At 32.3% G+C, this 22,795-nt stretch overlaps 1 protein-coding gene across 1 annotated transcript in view; it reads left to right on the top strand.

The window, feature by feature from the left end:
- LOC127728294 (ral guanine nucleotide dissociation stimulator-like 1) overlaps positions 1-22,795 on the top strand; it is a 431,288-nt gene that overhangs the window by 102,968 nt on the left and 305,525 nt on the right. The window lies entirely within an intron of this gene.

Below are 22,795 nucleotides of genomic sequence, written 5' to 3'. Positions count from 1 at the left end.
ATAGATTAACATAATTAATGCAAACAGTATCTTACTTGTTCATTCCCACATCCATAATACGGATCATAGTATGGAAGAATGAGGATGTAGACTCGGCCCAATACTCAGCAAAATTTGCTGTACCATATCCATTCGGCCAGGTACCGTGTTGTTTAATGTAGTTATATACATATTTTAACTGTAAAATAATTATTTAAAATAAAATATCAATTAGGATATAAAACCATTCTCAATCAACGCTTGTAAACTTAGCTTCGGTAAAACATAATTACAAAATAAATAAACCAATGGCAGACGCCGACGAGGACACCCAGTTGCACACCTTTAAATCGAAAAAAATATCAAATCTCAAATCCTGGATCGAATCCTGTAAAATTAAAAAATCTGATTTTATAAAATAAAGTAAGAACATTCAGATACTGTAAACCGGAAAATTTTCGCGCCGTCTTTATATCGCGAGTAACAAACTGAATCTAAATTCGCGCCGTTTTGAATTCACGATTTGTAAGAGTCCTGAAAATTTTTTAGTGAATGATTTTAAAACGGTACAGTTGTACATGTATTGTAAAGCAAGTATTGAAAATCGACCAAAAAAATATTTTTATCCAAACAAAGCGAACAGTTTTCATCGGTTTATTAATGTACATGTAGATTTCAAGTTATTTGACTTATATTAAGTATAATTAAACCGCTACATTAATACTTACTTGTCTTATAGTACTTATATTTATATAAAAGTATAACTTTATTAAAAGCAAATTAGATACTGCGAGGATTACGGCTAATTAATCACTATTTGAATCATATAAAACAGTGTAGTAAAAACAATGTAGTAATTTCATTAAAAAGGAGGATTGAAGGTGTCATTTACGTAACTGAAGCGAGTATTGTTTATATAACAATATTACAATATTAATAAATTCGGCTTACTTAATATTGATTTCATTTTATTTCGACTGTCATGAGTTAAAAGTTTTGATTTCTAACACTGCCTTTTAATAAGAGATATAAAAGTTTTGATGATAAAGAAGTGTCGTATGAAAACCGTTGTTTTGAATTAGCCCTGTGTATAATCCTATTCTACGTTCATGGATGGTCTTCTTTCTTTGTATCATTTTTCCTTGAAATATTCGCGGAAGTTTTATTTTTGCGTTTCCACTCTTACTGCGAAATTAGCGAAAGTAAAACTTCCCTGTTTACAGTAGCCAATTGTCTTACTGTGCTTATCCTGAAGGCTTTCCTCTTTCTCAATACCAATTCTTTAACTATTTTAAATTGCAGTTTGGATTCATCTCTACAAACTGATTAACTGGTAAAACAATTTAGCTCATAGCTAGTGAAAAAGTGTTAGTATGAAGAATATGTAGTGATATCAAAAATATACTTACAATCCTATAAAATTTCTGATTGATATTGTATAGAATATTTATTTACAAGTATATTTATTGTAATATGTTTTTGATAGCTTTTTACATAATCGCAACCAATTAAAAAGTGTCTCTTGGATGTGGACATTCTTTTCTAATCAAGAATATACGCAAAAGTTGAAACAAAAAAAATAAAATAAAACCAAGACATTTTACAAAATATATTAGTCGTGGTTTTTGTTGAAAAAAGAGGCGGAAGATACCAAGGAGACATTCAAAAGTCGAAGAAAAACACACAACGATATAACAAAAAACAAAAAAAACAAAAAACGACGAAGAGACGAAAAAAAAAAAAAAATCAACAAAGCACTACATAGAAACCTAAAGATTGAACAACACAAACCCCATCATGAGGGTAAAGTCATGTGCTCCGCAAGGGTCAGCAGTTCCTCTTTATGCATCGTCAACTGTGTAAAACTTTTTACCAAAGTTATGTGAACAAATCTAAGTTTTGGCCAGCTATCGGCCTTATTCCCCAACTCATTTATGAATTATGTCAATTTTGAAAATAGACTACTGCTAGGGTATACAAATAAAAATTACAAACATTAATATATATATATATATATATTGTTTGGCTAAATTTTAGACGAATTATATATATATATTTTTGTGTTAGCCTTGTATAACCTCGTTATCCGATGGATAATGTTTGTCATAGCGTTGTCACATGTTAATTATAACTGACCTTTTATTGGATTAAAATAAACCTTTGTTTTGTTATTGTTGTTTGTCATTTCGTCGTTTTTATTTTTGACCATGATATTATCTGTTTTTGTTGGACTTTTTTTATTGCCCCTTGGTATCTTCTCCACTGTGTCTCAAGTAACATGGCAAAAAAATGTGTGGACTCGATAGTATCTTATATCCAGTACCATGACGGCCACCTTCAGACATAGAAAATGTGGGATTTCTGTTTATTTATTTGTTATTTGTATAAAATTTTAGAATATAAATACAGTTATTACTATTTTGGATTTTGAGATTTAATATTTTCTACATACGTTCGAGACTAACTTTTAAACCAAAAAATGATCAGCAAGACAAGATCTACAAATAAGTCTCAACATAACCAAAATCGTCAGACGACCCCTTATTAGAGTTATTGCCCTTTAATGATGTTTTTTACCAATTTTTTGCGTTATTGCCTTATATCTTAAAATATCTAATAGATATATAGAATCGTTAAAAAGCAAAAAATGATCAGCACGACAGGATCTGCAAATTAATAATAACACACCACCCCGCCCCGTTCCCCAAGTAAGAGTGGAAAATTTGCTTACATAACCATCCTGGTGTCCAAGAAAATAAAATATCAATTTTCAAAAGAGAGGCGAAAGATACCAAAGGGACATTCAAACTCATAAGTCGAAAGTAAACTGACAACGCCATGGCTAAAAAAGAAAAAGACAAACAATAGTACACAAAACGCAACATAGAAAACTAAAGACTGAGCAACACGAACCCCACCAAAAACTGGGGGTGATCTCAGGTGCTCCGGAAGGCGTCCGTAAAATTTACGAAGGGATGATTTCAACTTCACGACTTTGAACTCTTGGTTTAGTAGCTTCCTTGTGAGCAGCAACCCTCTATCAAGAAAATCATGAAAGGAAATACAAGCTCTGGAGTATCGTATCAACAGGGAGATATATACTCCGTTTGCAGGCGCTGCTGGAATGTTGCTACATAAAAATGGAAAGTTCACAATTGGGAAGCTGAAATCATCTCTGTTGTCATATAGTTTTGTTTTCAACCGACCCTCATTGTCGCTGTACACTATTCAAGTTTGAGCACTGAATTTTACATAATTCGTATCGAAAAAAGTATACAACACTCAGAGTAGGCATCAAATTGCGTTTTAATATTCATTTGTATTTCGCTGTATAGTATTTATTTCACAGAATGCAAAAAAACTAGTTTTGTTTTTCTTTAAATAAAGCATGTTTCAGGAATTCAAATTTCAACGGAATTTTATAAATAATAAGTTATCCCTTTGCAGAAATCGTTGTACAATGAGCCATTAAACGCCTGTTGAACATCCGATTTTAATTTACGCAAAATTAGTATGCATTCTTCTCTATGATGAAACCGGGTCCTGCTATGTTGAACTTGAGGACGTTTTCATATTCAAAACCGAGTCTTTCATTTTGACACGAGAAATACAAAATTAAATATTCAGGTGCGAATAGTGACTAATCTTGCAATCTCCATGTATATATCTTTCTTTCTTTCCGTACGTTTCTTTAAATACAATGTGAACAATTTAATGAGAAAATAAACAAATTATGAAAGGTTAGCACTATTTATCTTTTTGTCGTTTATTTTTACTTATTTCTCAATTAATCTAAAACAGATGTAGAAAATAGTAAATTTCATAATCATGGGATAAGATCATTAATTAAATTTAAATTAGGTTAATGTATATACATATGTGTATATATATGAGTATTTGAAAGAACTTGTATACTAGTAGTTATACCATATGCATGCTCATATATTTCTTGCTCTACTATTACTATTATTACTATATTAATGAAAATGTTATTACTATACTTCATCCATAGATTTCATAGTGTTAGTCCATAGAATGCTTATCATGCTTATTTATTTCACTTGCTGGATTATTGTACCACAAGATATATATATGTTGATACCTGTAAATTCATGAAGAAAAATAATAAATTATAAAAAAAAAAATTTCATAATCAAAAATAGTAATATTTATATTTTCATTCTTCAATTCAATACAAATGACAAATAAATAAACAAAAAATTCTTAAGACTATAAAGCAACACAGTGTGTCAAGAAATGTGAGATATCGATTGTGTTACCTTCGAATCGCGTGACAAAGATGACTAATGCCATGTCAGTATATATAATAGTACCTTAGCTTTAATAAGGCAAGACATTTTGACAAAAATATTCCAATTTCAAGTTAAGGCATATGTTTAAATCATACCATAATATTCATTTACTTTCAGTAATCATGGTCGCGACAAAGTTTACTAAGCCAAAATGACTGTTCATACATGAATCTGTTTTTCACTTTTAAAGGCATATATTTACAACTTTGTACATTCCGTTTTTGAGAATCATGAGTAGTATCAACTAGCAGCATGATCACAAATGGATGAAATCTAAAACATAATTAAAAATACTTGGATTAGATTTGAAAACAATTGACAACTTTTAACAGTCGTGATTTGGTCGAAAATCGCATCGCATTTTCTTGGAGCCAAAATAAAAAAATATGAAATATCACTGAATACCATCAGACTTAACATTTGCTGTAGATAAAACGTAACAACTGGATACATCCCAGAAGTTTAAAGCTTTTCAAAACAAGAGAATAATGGCTTGTTGCCAAACATTCCTTAAATGCAATCTAGCTTTATTTATTTACTACTGTTAAAATGAATAAAAGCGATTTGTTGTAAACGTCAATAACACAGCAACTCAATAACAAAAAGAACTAAAAGGCATGTTTTTGTTTTACTATTGTTCACGATTTGATCTTTCTGTTTGTCTAAATAGTTATTACACCTGAAGGATAAGCAGTGAAGACGTATTTCATAACTGAAATATGCAATACTTCGTTCTGTCACAAGCTCGCTAGTCTCCATTTTAGCACACGTTCACATATCATAGTTAAATAAAATATCAATAATTACCCTGTCTCTATCTACTCGTGGCATGTATTTATCAACTAAGTGGGCAAATTCGTGAACTAAGATATTTTCTTTATGCCCGTAAGGATCATGGGAGTTACATAGCACATTATCTTCCAAAACAACAGCCCTTGAATTGGTCAGACCAGCAATTGAATCATACTTTCGCCCGTCGAATGTGCAGGTATGTTTACATGAACCATCACATTTGTCTACAAAATGTTTAAAATAACATGTTGATATATAACAAAGATCATATTCATTGATAGAAATATTTTCTAACGATATACAGTACTGAGACATGCGAAATAAAATATTAAACAAGATTGTTTGACGTTATGTCACTTGATTTAGTATCAACCAAATTTTTATATCGCCCTTTGTTTCATTTAAGGCTTTTTGTATGTCAACTTTGTTTTTTGATTATTCACTGATGTAGATATGGCCATTATAATGCACATTAGAGTATACCACTTTATTCGAGGTGAAGGTCATTATAATTATTATCATTATAAACTAAGCTTAGTTTTTACAGACTTACTGTGACACTCTGGTGTATCTTTCAGGTTATAATTTTCAGGGTAAATACCCGGACCTTCCGACCTAGCAAAAATGCCGACACCATGCGATTTACTCAAGCCACAAAATATTGATGATGACATATGTCTGGTCATCAGGCCAACAATGGTACATCCCTGAAAATGACATAAAATAAACACTGATAATAGCTTTGATATAAATGTTGATAACTCACCAGTCGCAATCAAATATAATCTAACTCAAAATAAGAGTACTTTTTATTACTATAGCCTTATCCTATATTACGTCTCACCTTGGTTAGAACCAATCACTAATAGTTACTATAGCATCGAAAGCTACACTAAAGCCTTTTATTTCAATACTTGCTGCGATCACGACAATGTACTTGTGCTGCAGCATTGACAGCTACACTATTTACTTTTCATATTGCTTAGAGCCAGATCACTAACAGTTGTGCCACTGACAGCTTCAATTAATACACTGTAGCCGTATGGTATATTACTTCTCACCTTGCTTACAGCAGAATCTCTCACATTTGTTGTAGCACCACAGACAGCTACACTATAGCCTTTCCTATATTACTTCTCACCTTGGACAAAGCCAGATCACTAACAGTTGTTGTAGCATCGACGGCTACACTACAACCACTTGGTTTTCTTGTGTGACATCTGCCTGAATGATCAACCCATCGGTGTTTGAATCCTACACGTGTTTGATGCAGATGTACAGGAGGAGACGGTAGTAGGAACTGTAGCTGAAGATCAGGTGGCAAATGACTGTAAGAATCTTGTTATTAGCACATTGAGGTTTACAAAACCAATAGATTTTTGAGAACAAATTAAAGGTGAATTTAAAGCACAAACTATTTAACATTATAGTTTGAATCATGCTACAATGTGTACAGCTGTTATGGTGTCATTTCGCTATTAAATTGAAAACAGCTGACAAAAATTTAGATCTGTAAACATTGTGACTAATGAAGATGCGTACTTCAGTTATTATCAAAGGGATGATTACGATTTTGACGCGGGATAATTGGATATAAATAAAGTCAGCGAGTCAGTGCCTCGATAAACTAAAATGTTGCCAAATTTAGAGAGTGGATCTTTGTTGAATTATACGAACCTTATTTCATCGTCCGATAGAGGAGGCGATGAACTGTGAACTTCTAAAACGAAGGATAAACTTTATAAGAAAAGGGGTGTAAACTTAGAAAACATTTAAAACTTTAAATCTCGTCAAATGAAACCAGAGAAGTTGGTTTCAAATTAGCACTGAAATATTTTTCTACAGAAAAATGACCGAGAATTCAAATAACCGACCCAATATCTCTGTTAACACATATCAATACATTTTATAGAAAAAAATGAATAAGATTTATAAATGTTTCAACTATTGTTCACCTAAAAGATTGTGAAATTCGTCAGGACAATTCAACCTATACACGCGTAATTGCAAATTTTGGATTTCTTTGTAAAGAGTGAGACATATCTGTTATAACAAAGTATATATATTTATAAACTTTTTTTCGAAAATATGTTCAATGAATTTGTTTATTTGTTATTATTGATTTTCCTCGTAAGTATGACCTTTCTTATAATTAGACATAACGAATCAAATCTGAAATAACAAATTTTAGAATTATAATGAGATCCCAGTGTCGGAAAACAAGTGTTTAATTTGGGACCACTCGAGTCACCTTTATAAATAATAGAAAATACACTTACTTGGCAAAATAGTACCCCATAACACAAATAGTTAAAACAATATCATATAATACCATATCAAAGACTGGTAGAAATAATTGAAAATTATCCATCAAATGTCTTTGTTTGGGAATATGTTCTGAATTATATGAAAAGCAAACATTGCAACATTATTTAGAACGGGGAACCTTTTGTGATTTGAACAATGTGCACATTAGAGAACACTGGCAAAAACCCTCTATAGCAATTTTATTATTGAATTAAAAACAATTGGAAGTCTTTCCATTCAAACCAAATTCACTTTTGATGTAAACAATTGGATAAAAAATAGTAGGTCTGGTTTTAAAAGATAGCTTATCTCACATCGATTCCCAAAATACTATGTTTACGGCACATTTACAAAAATTAGTGAGATGATGAACCACTTCTGGTCAAATCAAAGTCACTTCCGGTGTCATCTAAAAGCTTATTTTATATGGTTTGTTTAGTTACCAGTCTTGTATTACAACTCCAGTTTCCGGTGCAGGTCAAAACATGGAATAATTTTTTCTGATTTTTTTCGGGACTCTTTTTTTCTGTTTGATTAAAAGAGAGGCGAAAGATACCAAAGGACATTCAGACTCATAAGTCGAAAGCAAACTGACAACGCCATGGCTAAAAAAGAAAAAAGACCAACAGAAAAACAATAGTTCACAAAACACAACATAGAAAACTAAAGACTGAGCAACACGAACCCCACCAAACACTGGGAGTGATCTCAGGTGATCCGGAAGGGTAGGCAGATCCTGCTCCACATGAGGCACCCGTCGTGTTGCTCATGTTAGTAAAAACCCGGTAATAAGTCTAATTCGGTAGGTCACATTCGGGAAAAGGGGACGGGATTGTAGTTACGACATTAGAAACATATCCGCTATCATTTGTGAAACGAATATTCAGTAACGGTCAACCAACTTGTGATGGCGTCCGTAAAATTTACAAGGTCAAAGTTTATGCTGAATTGAAAAATCTCTTTAGATTTGAAAATAATGTTGCATCTTTTATCGATATCAAACCAGGAAAGTGGAAGGATATCATGTTTACTGGAAGTGATGCAGACTAGTAAAAACAGCAAACAGAAAGTAGAAAAAAGTAGTTTTGACTTCTGGGATAAATTTCTTTTTATTCTTCGTGGCATGGGGGCACTTTTTCCCCCATTAAATCACAATTTCACATTACTACATACATGAAAAAATGTCGATGTAGAATTTTATTTAAAAAAACAATGTCAAAGATCAGCTGTTTTGCATGTAAGGCTATGGAGCACTTAATTACTGAAACCTTAATACTTTTGATTGAAATAAGGGAGATAAGCGGCTATTTCCGGTTTTAAGAATGCCGCTTCCGGTTTCAAATTATATGTTCTTTTATATCTGTTCCAAAAATATATGGTTTTATGTACTTTCATATGAAATAAGAGCAAAAACAGCTACTTCCGGTTTTCACAAGGTAATGGTGACTTTTCAAGGTCGTTTGTCTTCCAACTTAATGTGATGGCTTTATCATGTATAAATATGAAGTTATAGCAAGGTCAAAATCTAGAACGTTAAAATTGTCTTTGACTTTGACCCTAACTTGAAGGTCATAAAGCAAGGATATCAAATCAAAAGACACTGGGTCATTACTGTGGATGATAAATGAGTTCCACTGAAAAGTGGAAAGACCTAATTACTGGAAGACTGTACTTTCTCGACCAATCTTTATATTTAATTTATATATGTTTCTACTTGTTATAACCTCAGGTATACCAGTATTTTTAAACAGTGTGATAATTCAGAAGTGCTCTCAACGCCAACGGTTTGTAGAGAGGATGACTTTTTTTTAAAAATAACTAGCATTTCAGCTTATCAAAAGAAGCTTTAAGGAAACAGAAAAAAATGATAACCTACCACACAGTATACACAAAACTAGAGCCAGAACAGCAAAGTGAACCATTGCGATCTGAATGCAAGCTGGCCCGGTTTCGGTCACGTATTGACCGAAGATAAGCCTTGATAAGAAATGTAATATGTAATGGATGCAACTTGTAAAATCTGAATTTTAGGTAAAGAAGAAGTCATGATTCTGTGAAGATTTCTTGCATAAGTAAACCATTACTACTTTTAACTTAAAATTAAGACACTATTTTAAACTGCTGCACTTGTTCATTTGACTTATTAAAATTCGACAATAAAGGGACAAAACAATTAGATTTGATATAAAACTACTTAAACGCATCAAGTTCACTCAAGATTTTAGTTTAAACCTTTGATAATAATAAGTTAATATTTGATTTATTCGTTGTACATTTGTGAAGTTCAAATACCCAAAATCAATAAAACTAATATATATGCTAGATTTGCTGATAATGTTACATGTATTAAAAAAAAAGTTTGGGTAGACTGATTTCAAAGCATAAAAATTTGTGCAAACAATGGTTAATAGGATTTTGACATTGTTCTAAATGAATTAATCGCCGGTATAATGTAAATGGTGAAATCCTGTAAACGGGACGATAACCATTCAAATTTTTGAAAAAGCATAAATGCAGTCTCCTAAAAACTTGATAAAATGTTTGTTTAAGATCAGAATTCACAAACAAATATGACAAAGGAATACAGAAGAGTCATTCTAAAAAAAAAAAAAAAACTCAAGTGAGCTTTGCTAATAATAATACCAACGCGAGGCACGGACATATCCAGGACTTTGTATTCGTTTACGTATGATCCCGCGAACATGAAAAATGATAAGCACTTTTCCGTTCATAAAGAAAATATTATTCTTTTTATTCAAATATGATAATTATTTTTGAGGAGATGAGAAGGGGGAGAAGGAGCATAAGTAATCCCAACCAAAATGGTTCCTCGCTCATCATATACATAATGAAAAGGAATTTCTTTCAATAATTCCAAAGTTATACATATCAAAGCATTTTGTTGTTTGCATTATAGATTCATTTCCATTTAACAGCAATTATAATGTCTCACCCTTAATGTAATTACAAATTAAATCGGAAAAGCTTTGGGGTTTTACTTTGTTAAGAATCTTTTTCTTATGTTTATCATGCACTTCTCGATTATGATAGTGTCACAATTTTGATGTAGTACTTTAGATTTACGATAACTGTCGGACCCTGAATCCGACTGCGAATAAGACGGCCTAACAGGTAAACAATAGGGGCGATCTCAAAATAATGTTGAAGCTATTTAATATGACCGTTACTATGCTCAATTTCTTCATCGGACAGATTTATCGGAGGTGGGGTTAATTTGTGCAAACACACATTTTTATTCAGAATTCCACAACATTCTTATGTTTAAAATCTACAACTATTTTTTTGGTTCCTCTCATCAGATTATTTTTGTCGTCCAAATTTTGAACCAAAATGTATGATACCCCTCGTTCTCAGGTTCAATTATCTGTATAATATAGAAAAGAGATGATGGAAGGATATTGTAGTTCACACCAGTTAATTTAGTTTGTTTGTTTGTTTGAATGATTTTGATTGATTTTGATTGGTATTTTTTAATTCATTTTTTGGAAAGAAAGGGGGATTTTCATTTTTAATGTATTCAAGCTTGGAAAGTGGGAAAACCATTTAAATGGTTGCCTTTTCTATCAAACCCTTTTGGGTCAGACCTTTTTCTTTCTTCCTTCGAGCGAAATGTTATGTAGTAATTTGGCCCTGATCGGTGCTGATGATCGTTAAGATATGTAAATAAAGACGAAAATGATAATTTTTGGCATTTTCTTGCATATCAGATAAAAATGAATAGTTCAGATGTTTTTTTTAATTAGTTTTTTGTTTTTGTTTAAAGGCATCAATTTAAAAATAAATCCCTCTATGTCTCCTTCAGTATGCGTAACACAGAAGTGCTAATTTTCAGAACACCTTGAACGGAATAACAAAAATGCTCCTCTCGTCCGCTTACTATACCCGAAATTAAAGCTAAGTTGAGAAAGGTTCCAACTCTCTCAAGAAAAGTTGACCTTAGATGGATTTGAGAGTTCTTTTTACATCCATTCATGGTCATTTAGATCCTCCAGTAATCATACATCCTCGGCTTTTATTTTTGTTTGGTTTTTGGCTTTAGTGTAGTAAAAACACTTTGGACGCACCAAATTAACATATATATTTAATTTCATTTTCTGATGACTGAGCCTACTAGTACATTTTTATCATAGCAGAAAATTTTGGAAATGAAAATGAAAATGAAAGTGTTTTCCATACTTATAACAGTTCAAACAGATTTATAAAGTCGAAATATGGAATTGCTGTTAAGAAGACAATAGCCTTATAAAGTATGTAAACTCCTAAAATCCACATTTTATTGCATTTTTTTTGTAGCAGAGATTTCTTGCAATTAAATAGAAACATTTAATGCTATCTAGATCCTCATTTTTCCTCAGAAATAAAGATGAATCTTTTCAGTAGTCAGTGCTTCGGAACTGACACGTTTGAAAACAAAAAAAAATCTAAAATTGATAGTTTATAAATTTATGAATTATAGAGAAACTACGTTTTCAACTCCCTCAGGTAAAGTTGACCTTAGATGAATTTGGCTATTATTTTTAGGTGCTTTTTGGTTAAATAGCTCTTCAACTCTTTCAGTTCGTATACATCATTGGCTTTCAAATATTCGGCTTCGAGTGTTACTGATGAAGGTAAATCAAGAAAAGCTCTTCGGACGCCTGAAATTTATAAAGGTGTTGTTTTCATTTTTACAACACTGAGTCGATACCACTGCTGGTGGACTATTAGTCTCCGATAGCATCATCAGCTTAGTAGTCAGTACATCAGTACGAACATAACTTTTCTAAAATTGTCCGTTTATAAATGTATAGACTATAAAGAAACTAAGGTTTTAATTCCCTCAGCCAAAGTCAACTTTAGATGGATATTACTTTTTTTTCAGATCCTTTTTGGTCATATAGCTCTTGAACTGTTTCGGTTCTCATACATCCTTGGCAGCTTTCAAATATTCGGCCTTGCAAGTTCCTGATAAAGGTAGAAACTTCTTGTGAAGTAGATGGAATGGAAATACTTCATTCCAATATGCAGAAGCGTGACTTTTAACTTCATATTTCTATGTTATATATTTATGTATCTAACACCTTTCAACGGTGATAAAGATAAAAAAGTAATAAATCTACTTCTAAACAGAAATATCTCATTTAATAAATTGGTTTCGATAAAATCTCAGAGTAACTGTAACTTAGAATCTTATAAATCCCTGCAGAACAAACAAATCAAGACAAAAAACAAAACCTGAGGGAATCGCATGAACTCCAAAAGGAACGTGGCTTGGTGCATCGTCAGGGTAAGCGTCCTCTGCTATGTATGTATTACCCGCCATGCGATACCACCCTAATTCAAAATGTCACATTAAAGATATCCGGTATCTAAAAAACCAGAAGTCGCTTATGAGTTCAGACACCGACACATTCTCTCGGTCTTATGTAGTGTCGATTACAGTTCGTTCGTTTTCATAATCCGATTCAAGAAATTTTTGTGTGACGAGCATATCCCATATTAATGAAATTAATAAAACTTACAGGAATACACTTGTTGGACATGCATAGAAAATGATTAACACCATTAGCTTCTTGCTTGATAATATGTATGTGCGATTTTGAAATAAAGTATAACGTCAAGTGATATTTTTTCGATGAGGACTACCTGTACTCATCTTATTGCCGGTTGTCGTTGTATGCTGTCTACCATACTTGTTTTTGTCGTCAGAATTCGGGTATAGTAAGCGGACGAGAGGAGCATTTTTGTTATTCCGTTCAAGGTGTTCTGAAAATTAGCACTTCTGTGTTACGCATACTGAAGTAGCAATAGAGGGATTTTTTTTTAAATTGATGCCTTTAAACAAAAACAAAAAACTAATTAAAAAAAATATCTGAACTATTCATTTTTATCTGATATGCAAGAAAATGCCAAAAAAATGATCTTTTTCGTCTTTATTTACATATCTTAACGATCATCAGCACCGATCAGGGCCAAATCACAAGTACAGAATATTCTCTTGCAGGACAACCCAAGTCACCGTGTCGTTGGAAAATTCTGTCTCTTTTTATTAGTTCTATCAAAACTTTTGATTTTTCAACCCTGTATACCACTATTCCCCATGTGAAATTGAAAAATCGCCTGAAAGAAATAATCCACAGTGCCTTTCATCATAAAAATGGTAGCATACGCTATAAATTTATTACTTTGGGATATCATAAGGCATATTTTGTTAATAGTGAACAAAAGGGTAAAACATGCTACACAGAAGAACAAGTGATCAGTATGCTGGAGTTTCTTATCGACAACATATTTGTTGAATTTGGAGGTAGACTTTTTCAACAAATTGTCGGCATTCCTATGGGAACGAACTGTGCGCCTCTCCTTGCCGACCTCTTCTTATTTTCATATGAATCGGAGTTCCTTCAGACACTTGTCAAAAACAAGAAGATCAAAGAAGCCAGATTATTTAATTTCACTTTTAGATATATTGATGATGTTCTTTCCATTAACAATCCGAACTTTTCTGATTGGGTTCCATTATTATATCCCCCAGAACTAGAAATTAAAGAAACAACAGACACGGCTTCCTCCGCCTCATTTTTAGACTTATATCTCGAATTTGACATACACAGTCATCTATGTACCAGAATCTATGACAAACGAGACGATTTTAATTTTAAAATTATAAATTTCCCCCACCTTAGTAGCAATATACCAACTTCACCTGCATATGGGATATACATTTCCCAACTTATTCGATAGTCAAGAGCTTGCAGCTCCTACTCAGACTTTGTAGAACGTCACCAGTGTCTGAGCAGAAAGTTGATGAACCAGGGGTATGTCAAAGAACGTCTCGTCCTTTTTCTAAAAAAGTTCATCGGAAGGTACCAAGACCTTGTTGATAAATATTCCGTATCAACATCACAATTAATACTTAATGGTCTTGAAGTATAGATTCTGCATACTGACGTTGTTTATCATCTTAACAACGTGTAATATTGTTCTTTCATTTGTCTTTGTTCTATTATTAATATTACTTTTACTGTTTGGTTTGTTTTCTGTGATATCCATTTGACGTGGCTAGGTACTTATACATCCCGTCAATGTGTTTGTATTATCTTTCATTCTTGCTGGTGTGTTTTGTATATGCGACTTTTTGTGTTTCTGTGGTTCTTATAACGTGACTCTGTACTTTAAAAGATCCCGTCATTATGTTATTGTTCTATTATATGTCATTATGTTATTGTTCTATTATAAATTTGAAAATACTTTGAACGACAAACGACAAATTTATTTTACTCGCGTAGTGGTATTAACCATATGTGGATTCTTAAAAATTCTAAAGAACTTCTGGACAATTTTAAATCTCGGTCTATTTCTGAAATTAATTTTAACATAACTTTTGATTTTTTAACCCTGTATACCAACATTCCCCATGTGAAATTATAAAATTGTTTTAAATAAACATTGAAAACATTGACACATTTTCTTCTTATGTGACGTTTACATTTTCTGACGTCAGACACGCGAAGCAATGAATGTGGTTTTTAATTTGATAGATGCTTTTGTGCTTTTTTGTAAATAATTGTTTGTTTTGATATTGTAACACAGTGATGACTGCTGTACCCATATTTTGACTATTTTATTTATAATGTCTGTTTTGTTCACGCATCGTTGTAAATATAACGGAATTTGATAAGACTGTCGTACAAGTGAGAGGTTTAGCGCTATAAAACCAGGTTCAATCCACCATTTTCTACATTTGAAAATGCCTGTACCAAGTCAGGAATATGACAGTTGTTGTCTATTCGTTTGATGTGTTTTGTCATTTGATTTTGCCATGTGATTAGGGACTTTCCGATTGAATTTTCCTCGGAGTTCAGTATTTTTGTGATTTTACTTCTTTTTTTTTTGTAAGCATTGATTTAATAAATCAGAAGAGAAATATTGTATTTTTGAAATGATTGATAATTCAACATTTGAATGCGAGAAGGATTTATTCATATGCAAACATTAAGGCCACTTGGTAAAAATGGTTGATTGTTTGTGTACACTTTACTCAGCAAGTTATACAGCGATGGATCATGGGTTCTCAGCCATTGTCTGTTTTCCATCTCCGAACCACATACTTGATTAAAGTTGCACCTAAAAAGTAAAATTCACACCAAGAAGACTTGAATAGAGTTTAATACATGATTGGTGAATTGAGCATAAGAACAAACACGAGTACAAATTCGATTTTCAATCAATATTAATAATAAAGGACCCTTTTTGATATATAAGAGCAAAGAACAGCACATTCTTTGGAATGCAAAATAAATTGTGGTCAAAAGTTGTAAAATCAAAATAAAATATGAATCGTTCTTAAAGAACACATAATTAAAGCCGGTTAAGTCATCAGATTAAAACAGCTTATCTATGTCAATGAATACTTCCTGTTTTGAGAATACATTGCAATTTCTTTTACTGTGCTAGCTGGTCATTCAAAGTACTTTTCCAGAATAAGTTTTTTTTTCATTCAAACTTCATTCATAACAATACATGGATGGTCAGATTGATAATTTCGTAGGTTTTTTTTTTTATTAGGTAGCAGTTCATAATTTAAAGGCTTTTCATAATCAGCCTTTTTTCGATTGCAGATTATTTTTCAAGTCATGATAATTTGTAGATATGATGGCAGTATTGTCGTTTTAAGGGATATCGTGAATGTTTCGTTTCCCTGTGGTTTGGTAAAAATGATCTTTAACAAAAATGTTTTGAAACATTTCTTAAAATTTTGCGCTTTCAATAATGATGATGGCAATCTATGCTAGTGTTTGGTGTGTCATAAATCCCTCTAATAAGAAGGATGAATATTTATTTATAGGAATAATAGAACTGATTCCTTGCAGTTCATTTTTTTTTACTTATTGGGAGTGACTAAGTTTGATTCGGGTTTTACTATTTTCAATCAAAATTTATAGTTCATAAACACTTATATTATTTCTTAAAACAAAGGTTCAAACTCCTTCCGGGGAAGTTGACCATGGGCTTTTGTGGCTGTTCCGTTTCGGATCTTTTTGGTTTTGAAGCACCCAACTGTTTATATAATTGACTTTTTAAATTCTTGTCCAGTGCGTATTTGATAATGGTTATAAAAGCACAAAAAATTGTCGTGCATATTGAAATCGTATACAAACACTTGTACTACCACTAATTCCGTAGGGTTGCTAGTACACTATATGTCCTCGACAGTGAAATTAGCCTATTAACAAATGCTTCCGTTTTTAATTATTGAAATGATACAGTTTTGCTCATAAACTACGTTCGGTATTGAATTTCCAACAGCAACGTTGATCTCCGACTCTTTTTGCATTTTTGTTTATATGCGTTTGGTTTTTAAACCCTAAAACTGAGAATGGAAATGGGGAATATGCCAAAGAGACAACAACCCGACTAAAGAGCAGATAACAGATCAACACTTTGATATGTTCAGTCTCCCCCCCCCTAAAAGAACCTGATCTCGTCCCTGATGACGGTTGTTCCAGAATCACATTTCATGCGTACTAAAATTGGAATTAAATTTTATATATTAATCTTTAACACTTATTGATGAATATTTTGATTTCTTATTACCATATATAGGCCAATTTAACCGAGATTTCTTAATGTTTTATGTTATTTAAGGGTATAGTACTAGGGTGGCAGTGCTTTGATAGTCTGTTAACAGTGTTTTAGTTTTAGAGTTAATAAAAGTACGTAGTTTATATTAGCAACTGTATGACAATTTTCTTTTGCACGCCAATATTTTTTTAATTATAATCTTTATCAGTTACGTGCTGGACCAGAATTTGAAAAGCCAAATGTGTTAAACATTTGAGTACATCGGAACCAAAAAAATCAAAACAAAACAGTCAGAAAAACTTCTAAAGGAGTTGGAACCATATTTTCAGACAGTTTATGAACTAGAAATTTGGAATAAAAACAGATTAATTGATTTATATCATTTGTTGAATATACTTTTAATGAGATGAAACTGATGACCTTTAGTAATAAGATTCGAATCTTTTTTAGTAATTTAGTTAAAAAGAAATAAGAAATAACATTTAAAAAAAACTACTTGGAGGACTCGGCGACCGATAGATTTTCTTGTGGTTGGCAGGAGGATTTGAAAATGAATAACTTTAAATAACTTTGCGCAAGACAGGATTAAAATGAATATTCTGCAAAACAAATGAGCATGAGCAGCAACTGATGAAAATAATGATCAATTCGGAAAAAAATGCTCCTGCCCCACATCTCTCCCACCAGAATATCAGATGGTCGTCCACTCATATGGACTTTGTCCTCTTTCACAGGTAATATCTGCCTTATATAAGAAACAGATATATATGGAAAAATAAACAATTATACATTATATACATTGTATTAATAACAGAAATGCAACAATAACCTACACCATTTAATGAAAATATGAAATTTACGCAAATGAAATGATATTATTACACTTAAAAAATTATGAATTATTTACACTGAGTATATGAAAATAAAAGATCTATAAAAAAGGGCTTCCGTGATTCCCATTACCAACCTTTTATTTTATAATTATAAAAGAAATTCTGGAGACAACAGTAAAACGAACATATCATATATCAAATAAACTTGAACTTTTTTTTAAAGTTTTGCATATTGAATGATTTTGTACTCACAAGTCTAATCCTACTGCAGGGCTATGAAGGCCTTCACGGATGACAGTATGAAACCAAGCAGATGTTGCTTCAGCCCATAACTCGGCAGAGGTAGCCATACCATATCCTTGCTTCCAAATTTTGTGTTGTTTATCATAATTGTAGATATAATTTAACTGGAACAAAAGTTAAACTTGCTATTTGTAAGACAAATATCATGACAATGCGAATTCAATTAAAAAAAGTACTGTGCAACTTTAAGATCTTGTGACATTTTGTTTGCATATTATTGAAAGCGAGACGGACAAATGCTATTCCCAAACTTATTCCTGGTGTCCAAATGAAATAATCATATAAGCAATTTGGTATTGTTATTTGAATTCCATAGTTGGTACATTGCCATTCCGGTTTATCCTCTCTTTGATATAGTTGATACGATATCTTCTTGCTGTTATTCACTAATTTTTTGGACTGTTCTGATCTGTCTTTAAGAGGCAGACTTTTTTGTTAATTATATGGATTTCACTCAGATTCCGATGGATACGTTTACTTCATCTTTAAAACAACCGGAACTTATAAAAAAAATCTTTTAAAGAGATATAGGAAGATGTGGTATGATTGCCAATGAAACAACTCTCCATCCAAGTAACAATTTATAAAGGTAAACCATTATAGGTCAAGGTACGGCCTTCAACACGGAGCATTGGCTCACACCGAACAGCAAGCTATAAAGGGCCCCAAAAATTACTAGTGTAAAACCAGGCACATTAAAGTTGAAATACCAACGAACTGAAACAAAATGATTACAAACCAAAAAAGGCCATAGTTACAGTAAAAATTTGCTAATACAAACATCTGATCTTGATGTGATTTATATTCCAAGGCATGTGTTGGTATATTGCGACGCTCTCTGTGATTGTAAGAGCACAAGCACAATTTTTTAAAGTACTCTAAGTTGATCTGTTGCAAGGAAGAACTCTTGATGCCAACAAATTAGCCTTAATTTTTTCAGTAGCTGTGCATTTTATTTTTTTTTCACATCTTTAATATGCATAAACTATTTTTCACTTTGAAACAATTATGCGATTTCTTTGCATATAACGGAAATTTCAATGAGTGTCTACAATCATATCGTTGTCATGTAGCATAACGATAATGTTATAACAACTGACGTCAGTATTTCGTTACTTTGATCTTTCTTTTTTTAACTTCAGAAAAAACTTCATTTAACCAAAGCTCTTTTGAGCAATGCTGTTTGTATATTTATAAGTATTATATCTGCATCAGGTGTCATATATATTTTGTTATAAACAAAACTGTCTGGTTTATAATTTTAAATGTTACAAATCGTTTACAACATAAAACAATGGATCATTTCGACTACTATATAATAAAGTATACCCTATTTCTATATGATGTTGGTAAGTACTTAAGAACTTGATGGGCAAACTCATGCACACAAATATTATCTTTGTGGTTGTAGGGATCCTTGTCGTTACACAATATGTTATCCTCTAAGACAACGGACCTTGAATTAGTCAGACCAGCGATGGAAGCATACTTCCTTCCATCGAATGTACATGTGTGTGAACATGAACCATTACACTTTCCTGTAAACAGATGATACATTATATTCAAATATCAAAAGGTAGCTCTTTAGAAAATATAAAGAAAACAAGTGGCTCGTTTTCTCGCTAAATTCTAAATTATCTCAATTCATTAAGAAACATTTGTTTTATAAGTTTTTGAAATTATCAAACATTTTTCTTAATTTGTTTAAAACATATATTGTCATAAAAAATTCTTCACTTCGACCAAAAGTCTGGACTGATCCATGCACGCTTATTTCCTATTCAAGAATCTTCGTATACTGTATTTTTTTCGGCGTGTTTAGTCCGTTTTCATATATATGAGATGCTGAATTATCAAAACTTCATATACGAAAAATACTTTTCCTTCTTTCCAAACTTTTTCTGGAACACAAATTAAATGTGAACAGATAGATACATGCTTAAACCAGAGTAAGAATTTCAAATAAACAGTTCACTCTGACTTTGAACTAATATGGATTAAAGCCACATTCCTACACAAAACTTGTTGCACACAGAGGTCGTACTATTTATTTGTCGGAAAAGCATTGATACAAACGTTAGTAAATATTTGGAATAATGAAACAAGAAAGAGACTTGAGGAAAAAAAAATATCTATTAGGTCAGATTAGCCTGAAAATGAGCTTGAAAAATTGATTTAAAAAAAAATAATCGAAATGCCTCAGCTGAATATTGATCAAAATGCACATTAATATCTGAAGTAGCTTATTTTGACTTTAAAGTATTGAACAAAAGAGATGTAATTGAAAGACTTACTATTAACAACTGCATGTACAATAAAAGAAACTTTAGTAAGCAAACTCACATAACCTCTGTCCCTGCCCCACATAAATAGGTTATACCTGTTGGCACATTTTTTTGTGTTGACATTTAGGTATGTTTCTTGTCTAGTATTTTTTTCAGACAATAATGATGTGTTACAAAAAAGTCTTTTCCTGGTGACAATAATTACAATTTCCCTCAATTTGTAGTAACTTTGATCTTGAGCTTGATCGTGATCTTGATCGTGACCTCGAAATCAATAGGGATCCTCCTCTCATTATATGTGACCATGTATAGAAGCAAGATTACAACCAGATACGAAATATTTGATTAAGCAACCTGAAAACACTTGTCTGTAATTTTTTTCGTCTATATTCAGTAACTCTTCTACCTTTCCTTTATGTGACCATATGTCCAAATAATTTAAAAATAAAATCGAATTTTCATACGATTACGTAATTTTGATTGGACGAGGAATTCAAAAGTCATATTTTATTTCCATTTAAAATGCAACATCCATGAATGCATGTGCTAATTGTGACAACGTTAAAACAGTCCGAAAAAAATCGCGAAAGGTTGATTGTGGCTACTCCCAATTCATTGCTGTAGCACTATAAATTAAAGCGCGTTGTCTCTTCATACATGTGCTTTGGTCAAAGCTTTTACATTCCCATTAAATAAAAAAGAAGTTCTCAATTCTAAAGTAATGTTGCCATCCGATATCAAGTATTTGATTTCAATGAATATTCTGAATCCAAGATGACTTACGGATTGACCGACTGACAAAGGGACGTAAAAACTATATAACCCTGCTACTTCCAAACGTTGAGTCTACTAGTAAAACAGTTGTTAAATGTATCATGCAAATGCGAATGCTAGTAGCAATAAATTGCCTTGCCGGAAATTAAACATACCATGGCACTCTGGTGTATCTCTGACGTGAACGTTTTCTGGATACACTCCCATTCCCTCTGATTTTGCAAAAACACCCAATCCATGTCCTTTGGAGATGTAGTCAAATATTGCTGAAGTCATATGTTTGGTCATTAATCCAATAATAGTGCATGCCTAAAGAAAACATGCTTTGTTTTAAAACAAGCTACCTTTACATCTTTTCATAGTGATAAACATGTTTTGTAACTTAGGAATATTTTACACATGTGCATTATCAACGTAAATGGGTTTCTCCTACCAGAAGTTCCTCTGTAAACTTGGTTATTATATTAACGGATTTTATATCTCGTGCTTTGTGGAGGCCGTAGAAAGTTTCCCCGTGCTGGAGGTGTATGCTCTTCTGTATTTTTAAAGTAATGGCGTATTTATTCTTGAGAAAACTTCTCGTATGTGTGCCACATCATTCTCTCAATTTAAGCCAGTTTGTGTACTAAAATTTTAATAAGACGCACATCTCCTATTCTTGGCATCCATAATTGATTCCTAGCCATGTTAACTTTTTCACTTTCAAAAATTGAGGGGGGGGGGGGGGGGGGGGGAGAGATCAATATTCTGTTATTTACACATCAGACTGTACTGGTTACCGGAACTTTGGATACACCAAACCAGGTACTTCATATCTGAGAAAGAGGCAATATATGTCCTCAATTTAGAATTCATTCATACATTTTTTGTATTATTCAAAATTATCAATCAAACTGTATCCTACAAGGATCACCAGTCCTTCACCTTTCATTTGATACCTACATTACCAAAATATTCTACATAGTTCGATATTTACACCTATGCGTAGGAACTATTTTGTTTAATATATGTACTACTTTCTTTTTGACCGGGCCCATTTTGGTGGTATTATATCTTACAAAGTCTATCCGAATTAATTTTGCAAAGAATTCCGCTGAAGCCGGTGATAGGGACAGTCTTAAACTTGCAGTGAGGTGAGGATTTTTTTCCTCCGTGTTGAAGGCCTCACTGTGACTCTGAGATGAAGAACAACAATAAAAGCGCTGTTCCTTTGCTTTTTGTGTGTTTTTTTTTTTGCTGTTCATGTACTGATTTTGTGTCATGGATGGATACCCCATATCCTTTGTTTTTCTTTTATAATATACGTTCCTGATAGGACAAATATTCAAAACCCTTTAATCCATCAAGGACAAAAGTACGGTGACAGAATGCGGCCATGAAAGAAAAAAAAATATGTTGTTCCCACAAGATACTATGTCGTTCCCTCAAGATGCTATGTCGTTTCCACAAGATAGTTATCTCGTTCCCTCAAGATAGTCGTTACCACAAGATGGTTATCTCGTTCCCTCAAGATACTATGTCGTTACCACAAGAAAGTTATCTAGTTCCCTCAAGATGCTATGTCGTTTCCACAAGATAGTTATCTCTTTCCCTCAAGATGTTATGTCGTTTCCAAAAGATAGTT

The sequence above is a fragment of the Mytilus californianus genome, unplaced genomic scaffold, assembly GCF_021869535.1.
Source record: "Mytilus californianus isolate M0D057914Y unplaced genomic scaffold, xbMytCali1.0.p SCAF_2, whole genome shotgun sequence".
Classification (NCBI taxonomy): Eukaryota; Metazoa; Mollusca; class Bivalvia; order Mytilida; family Mytilidae; genus Mytilus; species Mytilus californianus.
This window is presented reverse-complemented; position numbering and strand designations above follow the sequence as displayed.